We start from the raw sequence: 14907 nt of genomic DNA on the forward strand, positions 1-14907 counted from the left end.
AAAGTAACCCAGTTTTTGATTGAAAAGTACTGAATCAAGATTTGAATGTTTTTTATTCTAAAACCACCATGGCTGCCTAATGGCCGATCGGGAATGATGCCTTTCAGTGCCTTATCAACCCGACAGAAAATACCGGACAAAAAATCTGGTGAAATATGAACGGAAAATAGTAATATTTTCACTTTTATGGAAATTTTTGACAGCTCAAAAAACCGCCTTACCTTATTTAATCAAGATGCCTTGCGCCAAACGAAGACAAATGAGCAAATACAACCCAGGGTTGCCCAAACGAACACAACTGTATTTGTCTCGCTCTCCCGCTCTCTTTCTCTCCGTTTCATCGTTCGTTCTCGCTCAGTCCCATTCACGCACTCTTGTGTGGCGGTGAAAGGACCGATTTACCTGTTTCATCGTCAACAATAACAAGGAGGGCACGCTGTGATGAATGGGACGTGCTGGGCAAGGGGGTAACGACATGCGCACACAAGTGCGCATCAATGGGACAAGGTGTGTGGGGAATGCAGGTGATAGTGTGCGTGTCGAGTTAGACGATTTTTCCGCTAGGTTCGCGGTTGTTCCGGCGGTGTTTGAAATGGCAGCGCACGTAGGCTTGAGCCGTATAGAGTTATCTACGTGCGCATGTATTGCGTATACGTACACGAAAAAGATTGAGGTTAAATTTTGTACCGCCAGCAAAACAAATGGTGCGCTAGTGTGTGTGATGTCGGGCATAGATAACTCTATTATTGAACTGATAATGTAGATGTTTTTTTTTAAATCTAGAGTTTTTTAATAAACTCTTTTTAACCTCTTTAAAAAACCCTGGAAATGTTTTATTGGTAATTTTCATCAGTTTTTTTCAGGTGAAAAGTTTGGCGAGGATTGACCAATAAACTTGTGCGTAAAATGTTTCCAAAAAAGCCAACAAAATGGTAAGTTTAACAATATGACATTGATGTCGAGCTTAATGTTCTATATTGTGAACAACTTTTGATGTTTTCTGATTTGAAAATTTCAAATCATTATTCAAATATTTAATAATCTGTGACATTTTCCCTCTGGTCAATTTTTCGTTCTTGTTTTCGTTCTTTACTTTAGAAGTGTAGGAGTGAAGGTGGCAGTCGTGGTGCTTTCATGTGTGTGTTGGAAAACTTCACAAATCACTTTTTTGAAGAATGTTTTGACAACATTGTTGAAACGTCGAAAACCGATGCCGTAATCTGGGGTGAATCGGGACCTCAGAATAGGGACAGCAGTATTTAAATTTGGAAATGGATGTACACATTTTGTTGGTCTGAGTCTGTTCTAACCGAAACCAACCAGAAAAATCAAAATATTGTGCTCCAACATGGATAAAAATGCTGACCAAATTGGCCCCATTTGTCCCGATTGACCCCAGTTTACGGTGCCAAAAACTCGTAACTCGTTACTCTGGAGGAAATGAATTGCCCAACGTCTAATTTTTATGCATGATAATACCTACCATTTAACAGCCTTGATCTAATCAAAAGTACATGAGAAGTTCGATAGATGTCAGTATAACAACATGATTTGAGTATTCGCTAAAGGATAATGGATATCTTCAGTAAGGGAGCGTTCTTTTATTACGTGACGAAAAAAAGCATCATTAGTTTGTCCATAAAATTTTCCATACAAATTTGGCAGCTGTCCATACAAAAATGATGCATGCAAATTCAAAAATCTGTATCTTTTGAAGGAATTTTTTGATCGATTTGGTGTCTTCGGCAAAGTTGTAGGTATGGATATGGACTACACTGGAAAAAAATAATACACGGTAAAAAAAATTGGTGATTTTTTTATTTAACTTTTTAGGCTGGTACAAATATTTTTAAAAGTTTTTGTCAAAAAAAAAAAAAAAATTGGCCCGAAAAATCAGGGGGCAAAAAAATATTTTTACAATAAACTTCAAAATTTCAATGAAAATTCAAGTGCAACCAACTGAAATCAAATTAAAATACATTCTTCTGCATTTAAAATCATTTTTAAGCATGTTTGGGTTTATTAAAAAATCTTAAGATTTTTTGAAAATTTTCGATGCAAAATCTTTTTTTTTCGATACAATTTTTGTTTTTGTCAGGTCTTAGATTTTTTGAAAACTAATGATTGCAAAACAACTGAACTAGTGTAAAATGCATTTTAAAACACTTTTTTCATTTAATTGTAAAGACTATGGCTTGTTATTTAAATTTTTATATTTTTTTATTTTTTTGCCCTCCCCTTGACCTCGGTCAGGGCCGAGGGACAAAAACTTTTTTAAATATTTGCATCGGCCTTATCACTAAAAGTTGATTTACAAAAAAACACTATTTTTATTTTTTTTTATTTTTTTATATGTTTTAGAGGACATAAAATGCCAGCTTTTCAGAAATTTCTAGGTTGTGCAAAAAATCATTGACCGAGTTATGATTTTTTTAATCAATACTGATTTTTTCAAAAAATCGAAATTTTGGTCGTAAAAATTTTTCAACTTCATTTTTCGATGTAAAATCAAATTTGCAATCAAAAAGTACTTTAGTGAAATTTTGATAAAGTGCACCGTTTTTTAAAGTTATATCCATATTTAGGTGACCTTTTTGAAAATAGTCGCAGTTTTTCATTTTTTAAAATTAGTGCACATGTTTGCCCAGTTTTGAAAAAAATATTTTTGAAAAGCTGAGAAAATTCTCTATATTTTGCTTTTTCGGACTTTGTTGATACGACCCTTAGTTGCTGAGAAATTGCCATGCAAAGGTCTAATTCAAAGGTTTAAAAACAGGAAAATTAATGTTTTCTAAGTCTCACCCAAACAACCCATCATTTTCTAATGTCGATATCTCAGCAACTAGGGGAACAGCATCTAATTCCAGCGTGCCTCTAATGTTGGCAGGTCAGAACTTTGACATTCAATTAAAGCTCATTAAAAGCGATTTCAACTGAAATCGAGTGATAAATAGCTCAATAAGAAGTGAGCAACCAAGTTTCTATCAAAAGTTTTGCAAAATTTGTTGTTTAAATAGTGAAAATCAGCAAATTGGATGGAGTTAAGAGCGAGTGCTTAACCTGCCAAAGTTACGAGAATTTCCCCTAATGGTCCGATTTTCAATGTTAAAATATGAAAAATTCGTGAAATTTTCCGATCTTTTCGTAAAAAATATTTTCAAAAATTTTAAATCAAGACTAACATATCAAAAGGGCGTAATATTGAATGTTTGGTCTTGTTGAAATGTTAGTCTTGATTTCGAGCATATCAAAAAATAAAAAAAATTAAAAATAGTGTTTTTTTGGTAAATCAAGTTTTAGTGATAAAAAGTTAAATAAAAAATCACCAAATTTTTTTTACCGTGTATTATATTTTTCCAGTGTAGTCCGTATCCATACCTACAACTTTGCCGAAGACGCCAAATCGATCAAAAAATTCCTTCAAAAGATACAGATTTTTGAATTTTCATACATCATTTTTGTATGGACATCTGCCAAATTTGTATGGAAAATTATATGGACAAACTAATGATGCAAAATGGCTTCTTTGGGCATACCGAAGGCACCAAAAAAGTTTCAGTCGGATTAAAAAATACAAAAATTTAAATTGAAGAATAAAGACCGATTTCGTAGAGAATTGCTCAACTGCTTAGTTAAAATAGCTATATCTCGGGAATGGTACATCCAAACGTCTTCATATTTATTTTGTTAATAGATGAAAATGTACATTTTAATGCCCTGCAAAAATATTTTGGAAAAAGTTTAAGTGTGTGCTCATACCAACCTCTGACATTTTTGACGATTTACATGTATGTAACCCCTTAAATTAGAGGTGGGCAAAATCGTTCTTTTTTATGAGCCGCTAACTTTCGCTCGCTCTTCAAAATGAGCCGCTCTTTGAACGGCTCTTTCGCTTTTTTTTACAATTTTGTTGTAAAGTCAGTTTAAAAAAAAATGAGTTCGAATAATTGGGTGAAGAGAGCACCCAAAATAAAATCTAGGACTTTGAAGAATATTTCTATTAATTTTACGAAATTGCGTTTATTTCTGCTCTAATTAAACAAATTCTGGTATTTTATTTTGAGCAAATATTCTGCCAACTCTTTTCTACATTCTGATTTAATCTAAAAAGCCTATAAATGCAAAAGTTTAATCAGGCAAGAGGAGTTCTTCAGCAAAATTTTCCAATTTAAGTTTTATAAATAATCAAATTTGTACTCGAGTAATTCTTCAATGTTTCTTTGTGATCAGTTGTGCAATGAAATTTTTTTTAAAATTTTATTCAGAAAATCATTCAATTTTGAAGTAATTTAAGTACATGAAAAAGTACACCGTATGCACAATTCAGACAAATTTGACTAGAAGCACTGAAAAATTACATTTTCAATTAAAAAAAAAAAAAAATTTATGCTACAATTTGTTGAAAATTCGATAAATTTTATTTATAAAATTAAAAGTAGACATAATATTAAAAATTATCCCATCGTGGAACGGTTCTTTCAAAAGACCGCAGTTTCAAAAAGAACCGCGGCTCATTTTTTGCCAAATGCATTTTCTCTACCTTTTTTTATCATCGCCATCTTGGTTTGATTCGTATTTGAGAAAAAAATAGGATAGAAAATTCAATAAAAAAAAAATTAATAGTTACTTGCTTTTCATCGTTAAAACCTAAACATAGTTCAAATTATGTAACGATAATCACCATTTAATTATTCCTCCCTGGTTGCGCCAGCACAATGTGGCATAATTCTTATCTAATCAGAATCATTTTGTCGTGCTCTCTAGCCACTTTCAAAATGTGTTTATCACCACTATAATATCAACTTGCAGCTATAGCCGTTAGGATATTTACGATGCTTTTACCAGCTCAAACATCCTGACAAATAGCAAATTAACCTATAATTAATGGTTTAATTTATGACGCGCCAGGCTAAAATAGAGCCAGTGTTAGACCCCCTGCTTTCATGCACTCAACGAACACTAAATTTTATCCAATTTCGAATGCTCGTAAATCATCGCTTAACTCAAGGACCTTTGAGCAAGTGATTTCGACAAACAACTGTATGAATATAAAAGTTTAAATTAGGACCCAATACCAATCTAAACAATCTTTAAAATGTTATTATCAATCAGTTTAAAAAATCCAATATGGCCTGCCCCATTTAATTACTGAAATCAGCCAACGATACCAGAATCGAGTGTTAGCGGCGGTGGTGCACCAAAAACCAGGTTGAGCCGATCCACTAGTTCAAAATCTAATTTATTTGCTAGCATCATAATCCTTGCAATCAAACTCCCGAGCTTTATGCTTGCACAGTTACAAACATAAATTCTGGAGTTTTTTTAAAAGGTCCAATAATGCTTTTTAGGTGTTTTTTAAAGTCCCTGACTCAAGGCGGTTTCAAAAACAACCAAAAGGCAAAAACTGGAAATTTGTTTTATTGGACCTTAAAAAAAACTCCTGAATTGTGTTACGTTAGATAACCTTGAGAATTTTTTTTGCGAGGTGGAAAAACCTAGATAGATTGACCACTCCTAAATTGGACACCGATTTTGGTGATGTGTCGGCCAAACCAAACAAGGGTTCGGGTTTTTGGGGGGGCCGGGATGAACATAACATAAATTTTCATAAACCATGCCACAGCATAATCGCTTTGCTTCATCATCATTAGTGGTACAGCACTAGTGATAGGAGATTGTGTAGAATAAGTGGTGTTATTCTTTATTTGAAAAATATTTTAGATAATATTTGCAATTTTTTATGAGCCTACATTTTAAATACACACTCAAACTCGGATGGTTTGACACCAATTGTTGTCAAACGAACGGGGTCACTTTTTAGTTTGACATCCCTTTTACACGGAGTTCACACACATTATCAAACGTTTGTTTTGATAGTGTGCGTGAGCGCCGTGTAAAAAGTGACAGTTTGTCACTTTTTAGTTAGACTTTGACCAACCAACGGGGTACAAACTAAAAAAGTGTCAAACGAAAAAGGGACCAACCACCGCGGGTTGAGTTCATTAGATTCTAAAATTTCAAAAAAGTTACAGTTTCCCCCAGCTAACCCTATGCACCAGTTGCAATTTTGCACTCGGTAAACCTGGGACACCGATTAGGGTCGTAGTACGAACAAAAAACAACCAACTCTCAATCCAAATCGCTTCCATAAACATAAATATTCCACGTGCTATCTGGTTCGGCTTTCGGTCATTTGGGTTGATGCGTTTTTTTTTCTTCTGTCGAGAGCAACTTTTGCCGGATGACGATGGGTTACGTTGTGGCTGTGCTTTACCCATTTTTGTCAGGTTCAGCAGGGTCAACCAATTAAAAAAAATGTTTGTTTTTTTTTTATGGTAAACTTTTTGATAAAAGTTTTTTTTTATTTTTTGCTGATATTTGAGTTTTAAAAAAATATGAATAATTAGACATTTTTCATTACATTCTATATAAATCTAAAAAAAAAGATTTTTTACGATCAAGCTGAGCCATTTTTTTAAAATAATTCATCTGTAAATAATTTTACTTGTACTGTCTCAGTTCGATATATTTGTGTTGTTCGGTGCTGACGGCTAGAAAACAACATCTGCCTTCAATTAGTGCGACACAAAGCAAAAAAGCTGTTTTTTGGCGAAATGCATCGAGACTCTTGGTTGGCACCTACACGGTTTTTTCCAGATTAATTTCCCCAGGCTATTTTCACGAATGGCAAAAAATAGCAAAAAAAAAGTGGGTTTTATTCCACAATAGCAGCAATTTTATTTCTTTTCAATTTGGATGTTTGACAGTTGACTGGAAAACCCCGTGGGGTTGTAGCAATTATATTTCTCTTTTATTGACATGAAGAAATAATGTCAAACTGCTTCAAACATTTTGTTTCATGCAACAAATCCAGTTAGTGGAAAGATGATAAAAGCTCGTCATCCGTAATATTCAACCACCAAAATCGATTCGCCTTCCAAGCGGAACTGACTATTTATAGATGATACGCGCAATTTAAACAGTTTCAAACTATTTATACTCCGCTAAATGTATGGCTGCGTCATAAATTTTGCACACAGGTCGTAAATACTGAACCTAATATTTGCATTCGACCATGATACCAAGGCAGAATCACACATACGAACCGAACATACACACACACACACAGCTGACCGAGGAGATGAGGTTGAATATGAAAGATTTTCTCACCCACCACCCCCCAACCACCTTTCTCCCGTCGAAGCTTTTCCGCAAGAGTAGCGAACGTGGGGAACAGCATTTCCCGCGCGCTTTTTGCATTTCATAACTTGCGACGAAACTTGCGCTCACTTTATCGTCGTCATGTTCTCGTGTCCCAAGTGGAATCGGGACAAATTATGATTTTTAAAACTATTTAAAAAATTTTATGCAGTACTTTTTAAAACATTGCTTAACAATTTATTTCAGTATTAGAAAATTGTGAGAAACTGAGTAATTTTTTAGCTACTCATAAAAACATGGAAATAATGCAGAAAAGATGATTTTTTTTTTAGTTTGAGAAAACGTTGGGCAATTTTAGAGAAGGTTTAGGTAAAAGAAAATTTCAACAACTAATGCAAGAAAAAGAAGACAATGAAAACAAACTATTCAAACCTTGGCTTGACAGCCGAACAGTTTTGAAATAAAAGTGTACGGTAACAATTAGTGTTAAATCTGCACAAATAATATATATTTTTGTAAGATTTTTATATTTTAATAATAAAAATACAGTATCTTAAACTAAAAAGCACACGTATCTTAAAACATGGAATATTTTTTTTCCATTTTTTCCGTATTTTTTTAAATTTTTCAACTGAAAAAGCATATTAACCCTCTATTGCCCGTTTTTTTTTCGATTTTTCTATTTTTCCCGTGTTCCGGAGGTCATTTTGTGCAACCTTTTTTTCTACAAAAAACATTACTTCTTTTGTTTGTTATGTTTTTCTTGTTTTTATTTTTTTGTAATTTAATTTGCATTTGTCTTATTAAATTTATATTTGTTTTTGTTAGTATTTGGCCTATCCTACCACATCCTATCATTACAATTTCATATTTTTACAGTCACTTTTTCAACTTTTTGCTTGTTTTTCACATTTTGTTTTAAGTAAATATTTGAAAAATGTATCTTTCATAGAAGCTCAACAAAATTCCCGCTGAATTACGATTAAAAAATGTGACTTTCTGAACAAATATAAATTTTACTAAAACAAGCTTTTAGTCGTTCGTTTTTAATGTTAAATCGAATTTGCAATCAAAATGTTCTAAAAGAAATTTTGATGAAATAAAATGTAAAATGGCCTGCAGAATTTGCGAAGTTTTGCCCCAAATAAAAAAGTCAAAGTTATTAAAATACTGACTTTGAAAAATAATTTCAAAAGAACCAAAACAAGAAAAAAAAATTGAGATTTTTTCCGTGTTCATTGTTTTGATATCGTTATAAGAGTTTAAATCCTCCAAAAGATACAGATTTTCAAATGATTGTTAAAATTTCCAATTTGAAGCCACTTGGTTTACTTACCCCTTGATTTCACGTAATAAATAGTATGCATACTTCTTTTTACTTGAAACATACGACGTGTTAGTAAAAAACACAGCCAAAGTTGACCCCTAAAAAAATGACATTTCTAAAAACTAAGTCACATAAAACAAGTAAAACTTCCAACCCATAAATTTTCTGAAGGCGGGGTTGGGTTGTAGAGGGTTAAAATAACAAAAAGTGTTATTATTTTATTTTATTCGAACTTCAACTTCAAGAAGAAAAGTAATAACAGTTTCTGATAAAATAACAAGATTTAGTATTGAAGTGATATTGTGTTGAAAATGTTTAACAACACGCTAATAAGAGGAAATGTTACACATTTCGAAAACTCTCCTAATAACAAGATTTGTTATTCGTTTGGTATTCTGACTTAGAAATAAGTCGCACCATAAATCGAACAAATGGAAAAGTTTGTAAGTGTCAATAACACAATCTGTTATTATTTTTTCTTTTGTTAAATATGTTTAGATCTTTGGGACCATTTTGACCAATTTCGTCGGTGTCATTATTTTGGCCATGAAATGGGGTCCTTAAGCTAAACTTATTCTAAAAATTTGAAATTTTGATAGTTGATTTTTTTTAATTATTTGGTAACCCCCTAAGAGACATTGCTAAAATTGGCTAGAACTATGGGATAATTTTGACCAATTTCGTCGGGGTCAACAATCAAGCCTTCGGACGACACCCAGTTTAGAGTAGAATTCTCGTAATCGAGAGTAGAGTGTTGAGCGAACAATTTATTTTTATTTTTAGAACTTTTTGCGATTTGTGTTTTTTTTGAAGATAAATTCATCTCTTTAAATTTAAATGTTGATTCTAACCTTAAAGGTTCAAATTTGTTCCACCCTATAGTTCACACTTACACGCACCCATACAACAAGGTTTTAAATGTCTCGGAAAAAAATGGCCGCTATCGATCACAAGCACTGCGTTCACAAAGTGAAAAACTTTCCGGGCGAAGCGAAAAACTTGCTGCTCGAATGCGGTGGCATCAGCGTCAAAATGCATTCTGCATGTGCAAATGTGCATATTTATGTCGCAAGTGACCACGTTATGGCACACAATGGCATGGCCACGTGGCCTTCTGGGAGGACCCGTGTTATAAACGATGTGTAAACAATTTCCTCCCTTTTGGGGGGAGGCTGAAGTCACCAACCTCGTGAGGGGGTGTGACACATTGAAAAAAATATTTTTCTTTTACTGAAGATTAATAGTTTAAAATTGTAACTGAAATATTTTATGATAAAAATATTAATTTAAAAATAGAAAAATTTCTTTTTTTTTACTGTTTCACATAACAAATGCCAACGGGTTGCCCCAGAAGTTAGATGTCGCTCCGTTGTGAAATAATATTTACCAAGTGTAAGCAAACGGGAACGCCACATAAATCGTAAAGTACAACATTAGTCACATTGGCTGAATTAAATCACTAACTGGTGTAGGGACAACGAAATGGATGGAGCTGAGGCGAATGATTTCATTTGTTAAAGTTGAGAGGAAACTCAATTTACACTTTGTGGGAATTGCAGGATTAGAAATTTGACATGGTTCATAATAAGCCTCATCCAATATTGTATTTAGAAAAAGAGCTTGAGTTTGAATAAAATTATGTTGGAATTTGACATAATTCTGAAAACAAACAATATATTTTGAAATTGTAGGAAAAGTTGAAATTCAGTAAATGAACCAAAATTCCCTCATATCATGCCACAATTTACGAACCCAACACCATCTGCTGTGTAAACTAAGCCCCCTAACCTTACCACCAGCTGCTGAATTCCCACTCATTAGCATCATTACAAGTGCTCCCCCGCAGGGGAGGTTCTGGGGAGGTTAAAAGCTTTTTCCTGGAATGAAAGCCAAACCCGTGCCATGTAACGCCCCCTTTTTCCGAGGCCTTGTATTTCGCGCAAACAAGAGTTCACCGAGGCGCGAACCCATAGACAATGTTTGAAAGCCCCCCCATTTTTTATTTCCCGGAAATGTGGGATGCGTGAGGCATTCTTTGACACCCCCCCACCCCCCAACTTTAGCTTTCTGCCATGAAACGAAATTTTAGGTTCAGAAAACAAAATATAAGAAAAGCCTCTTTTCACTGAAGGGATTTCGCCTGCCTCTCATCTCATGATGGACAAATTATTGAAAATCAAAGATTTGTATTTTCATAAAAAGAAATTTTTGGGTTCAAAAATTCATGACATAATCTAACTTAAATTAATTTTGATTTAATTTGCGTTTGTTTTTTTGTCATATTTTAAATACCAAAATAGTTTCACAAAGCTCACGGCTCAACTTGACTAGTCAATCTGCCTTCACCTAAACCATGTGTGCTTTGCAATCATTGCACAAGATGGCAGTCAGTCACTGTTTACAGTTTACCGTGCAATGCATGTTTTCATCGCTGGATCCAACGCCGCCGCCGGATAGCGTGCAAAAACTTGGCCCCTAATCAGCCCTCAGGTACGACTGGAATTAGAGTTGGAAAATAAAATTTACCCTGTCCATCAGCGGCAGTGGGTTGACCTGGATTGCAGATTCAGTTTCACAGCTTGTTGTTACCATGCACACTATTTGTGGCAATCAAACAAGTGTTTTTTTAACTGACAAACTATAAAAGAAGAAAACCACCAAGCTCGATTTTGTAATTCGCCAATTTTCCGAATAAAAAGCAAATTTATTGGATTTTTTTTTTTCATTTGGATGTGGAAGATTGTGTGTACTTTTTCTATGACCTAAAAAACATCATAATTTCGTTCATACAAGTCTTCAAAAAATGTTGGCTTCCGTCCACACAAAAAGGACTTTAAAATATTTGACAATCTGTATCCTTGATCGATGTGGTGTCTTCGGCAAAGTTGTAGCTATTACATTGGGCGTCTCAGAAAAAAATGCTATATTCTAAAAAACTAACCGATTTTCCTATTTGAATTTCACTCACACAAAAAAATATATATAGGGTATATGACCCTATTTTGGACCTAGTACCTATTTTGGACCTATTTTTATTAATTGAGGTAGTTCAGGCTTTTAAAGTACGAATTCACTGAATCCAACCAACAGAAAGTGTAGGCTGGATCGTTTTGTATCTTACCTCTTCCAAAAATGTTAACATTTTGGATTATTTCCGCTTTTTCAGCCACTTTTTCCAACGCCATTCGAACTTCCTTTCATTTTCCTAGCACATCGATTAGGTCCAAAAATTCCGGCCTCGTTGCTTATCAGATTATGCTCGCGACACCTTGATGATTTTTTCTGTTTTACACTGACACCAAGCAATTTCGTCCGGTTTCCAAGCAATGTAACTGTTGTTTATTTAATTCTTTCTTGTTTTCCGTCACTAAACCATTGAAATAACTATTCTATTATCGAAAAAAACTCATTTCAAAATATTTTTTCAAATCAGCCGCGTTGGATCAGTTTTTGGAGCTACTTTGCCGTTGGTTCAAGGCTATCACCAACACATGCATAACAAGGTGTTGCCAGTTTTGTTTATCAATTTATTTCGATATTTCATTGAAATTGATTGAATTTTTTTAATTTAATATTTTGAATTGAATTTCTTTACTGTAATTATTTGAATGAAATCTAAGTTTTAAAAAGCAAATGATTAACAGAAACAATGAAAATATGTTTTTTAAACGATAAAAATGCAAATTGATGCTAGAGATTTAGATGATTGTTAGGACCGATTGCAAAGTATCCCAAAATTTAAACTGATGTAGATCTATTTTTGTATTAACATCATTATCACCAATTTAGCCGCATATATTTTTAATTTTTGCTTCAAAAAATGCAAGCTGGCTACCCTGTTGGAATTGAAGAGGAAACGATTGAAAAACCTAAAGGGTCTAGTTCATTAAATCGTCAGCTGTCACCGTGACAGGAGTTGTCAACATCGCTTACGAGTGGTTTTTGAAAAAGTCGTATGAATTAAATTTAAAAAAAACTTGAGTTAGTTTTAAAAAGATCCTAAGCGCTAGTTTTAAACAAATCAATTTTTGGATTAGTTCTCGAACAATTTACGAATTATAAATAAAAAATGCTTTGAATTATCATCTGCACGTCTTTTAAATGCTCTTTACTGGAAAACAAACAAAATTTGGTTTGGTTCAGAAAAAAAAAATCAAATATGTGTCGGAGATCGTGATGGCTTTTAAGACGTATTGCAAACTAATCAGAGAAATATACATATGGAAAATATATTTTTGTAAGTTTTATCTGATTTTTGCATATTTATCTAAATATAGTTTTTAAAAATGCAGGTATAACGACATGCTGATTCATTTTGGTGAAGGAATTCGATAAATTGAATTTAATACAGAATATTTTACAGTGATGATCATTTTTTTTTCGAAAATGATCAACGGCTTCACCTTAATGCGATGTTAACATTATGAATATTATGATTTGAAATTTATAGCCGGGATGACTTTGATAGGCTTGATATTTTTCCGCAAAATGAAGAGTAAAAATTGAATACGTACGGAATGGTATGGAATCATACTGACCGTGGTAGAGAAGTGCTCAAAGTACCTCATGAAGAACTTTTTATGAAATTTTGAAAAGTTTAAAAAGTATGTTAACTATAACTAAGAAAATGTTGATAAATAGCATTATTTTCATCTTCTCAACGTGTCATGATTTTTTCAATGAAAATGATTTTGAATCGTAAAACGGAATGCATTTTCGGATTCTTCGGACAATCTTCTACTAGGAAAAGGTAAAATAAGTAATATAAATATTATTAAATATTATTTGTTTTTGAAACATAATTTAAAGGCATTTCCAGTAAATCAAATTTCATATAAAATGAGAAAACATTTGATTCATTCTTTAAATTCAGTTACACATGTGATATAAATCCATAATTTAATAAACAAAACTAGTTTCAACGAATTTCAGGCAAAGTTCTGAATTTTTAACAATATTACCCAAAATTTATATGTATTATATTAAAAAGCTTATAAACATAATTAACTAAGTATTGACATAAATGATTTTCTTAAAAAATATATCAGCAACCTAAGTGATGGTAAGTTCGAAGTAAAAATAATGTTTGAAAACCTCAAATCTGCTTTTAACAAGACAAACTATGACTATCAAAGGCATCCTGGTATTCAAACAAAGATTTTTTTTCAAATATTACATTGTTTTTAAGTGCAACATGTAGTTAAACTTTTTGTCAAGCAACTGTAAAGCAACTGTAAAGTTTAACATGACAGATGAGAAAGTTTCACACCAAGTTACAAGCTACAATCTCCCTTTAAAATTTCTTGATTGTTTAATAATATTTGAACATAAGCTCTGCGTTAAATTTAGAACCTTTTTTCATTGTAACTTATTATGTATCTGTGTCATTCATTTAATTTTAAGATAAGGTGTTGTTATTGCGAGTAATAACGGGTTGTCTTTTATGTTCTAATGCTTGAACAATTAGGTCGTAAGAATATGCAAATTTTAAATAGGACAGAGACCTGCTAAAGATGCGTGAGTTTCCATTCAATATGATTAAAACACGTTTTCAAATTCAAATCCATTGTTTCATCATAATTGTTTAATTTCTGAAATAAATATTTTCCAAATTATAATCGTGGATAGGCCCTTTGGTTTATCAAACCGAGTTTTTGTAAGTGTGCGTGTTGCCGCCGCACGCCGCAATTCGAGTTGTCCAAATTTCAACCAATCAGAGTGTGGGTAAAAAAAAATAGGTTCAGCGATGTCTCCAAAATACATTCAATAAGTCCAAAAAGCATCCAAAAAATGTTTTACTTGAAATGCTTATTACAATGGAATGGTTAAATTATTTTAAATTTTCAATAGTACACTTTGTTAAGCATAAATTAAGGCACAAAACAATCCTGAAACGAGCCAAATTAGTTAGACCGTTCCTGAGAACTTTGCGAAATATGTTGACGCTTTGCATAGTAGGTCCAAAATAGGGCCATATACCCTATCTGCACAAAATTCTCGTTTTTAGACACAAGTTGGTCAAAATTCATTTGAAAGTGTTGGCAATTTTTCTCTAGTGCAGTCCAGATTCAGTTATCCGAAGGTCTTGAAAAAATATCATTTTTTTTGCGTTCCCGGGCAGACGGTAATAACAAAATTAATAATATTTCAATAACAAATGCTGTTAAAATAACAAAAAGTGTTATTATTTTATCCTGAAGTTCAACTTCAAGAAGAAAAAATAATAACAGTTTCTGATAAAATAACAAAATTTGGTATTGAAGTGATATTATATTGGAAATGTTATACATTTCAAAAACTCTCCTAATAACAAAATTTGGTATTCGTTCGGTATACTGACTTAGAAAAAAAATTACCATAAATCGCATAAATGGAAAAGTTTCTAAGTGTCCATAACACAATATGTTATTATTTTTTCT

The sequence above is a fragment of the Culex pipiens genome, chromosome 3 (genome assembly GCF_016801865.2).
Source record: "Culex pipiens pallens isolate TS chromosome 3, TS_CPP_V2, whole genome shotgun sequence".
In the NCBI taxonomy this organism is placed as follows: Eukaryota; Metazoa; Arthropoda; class Insecta; order Diptera; family Culicidae; genus Culex; species Culex pipiens.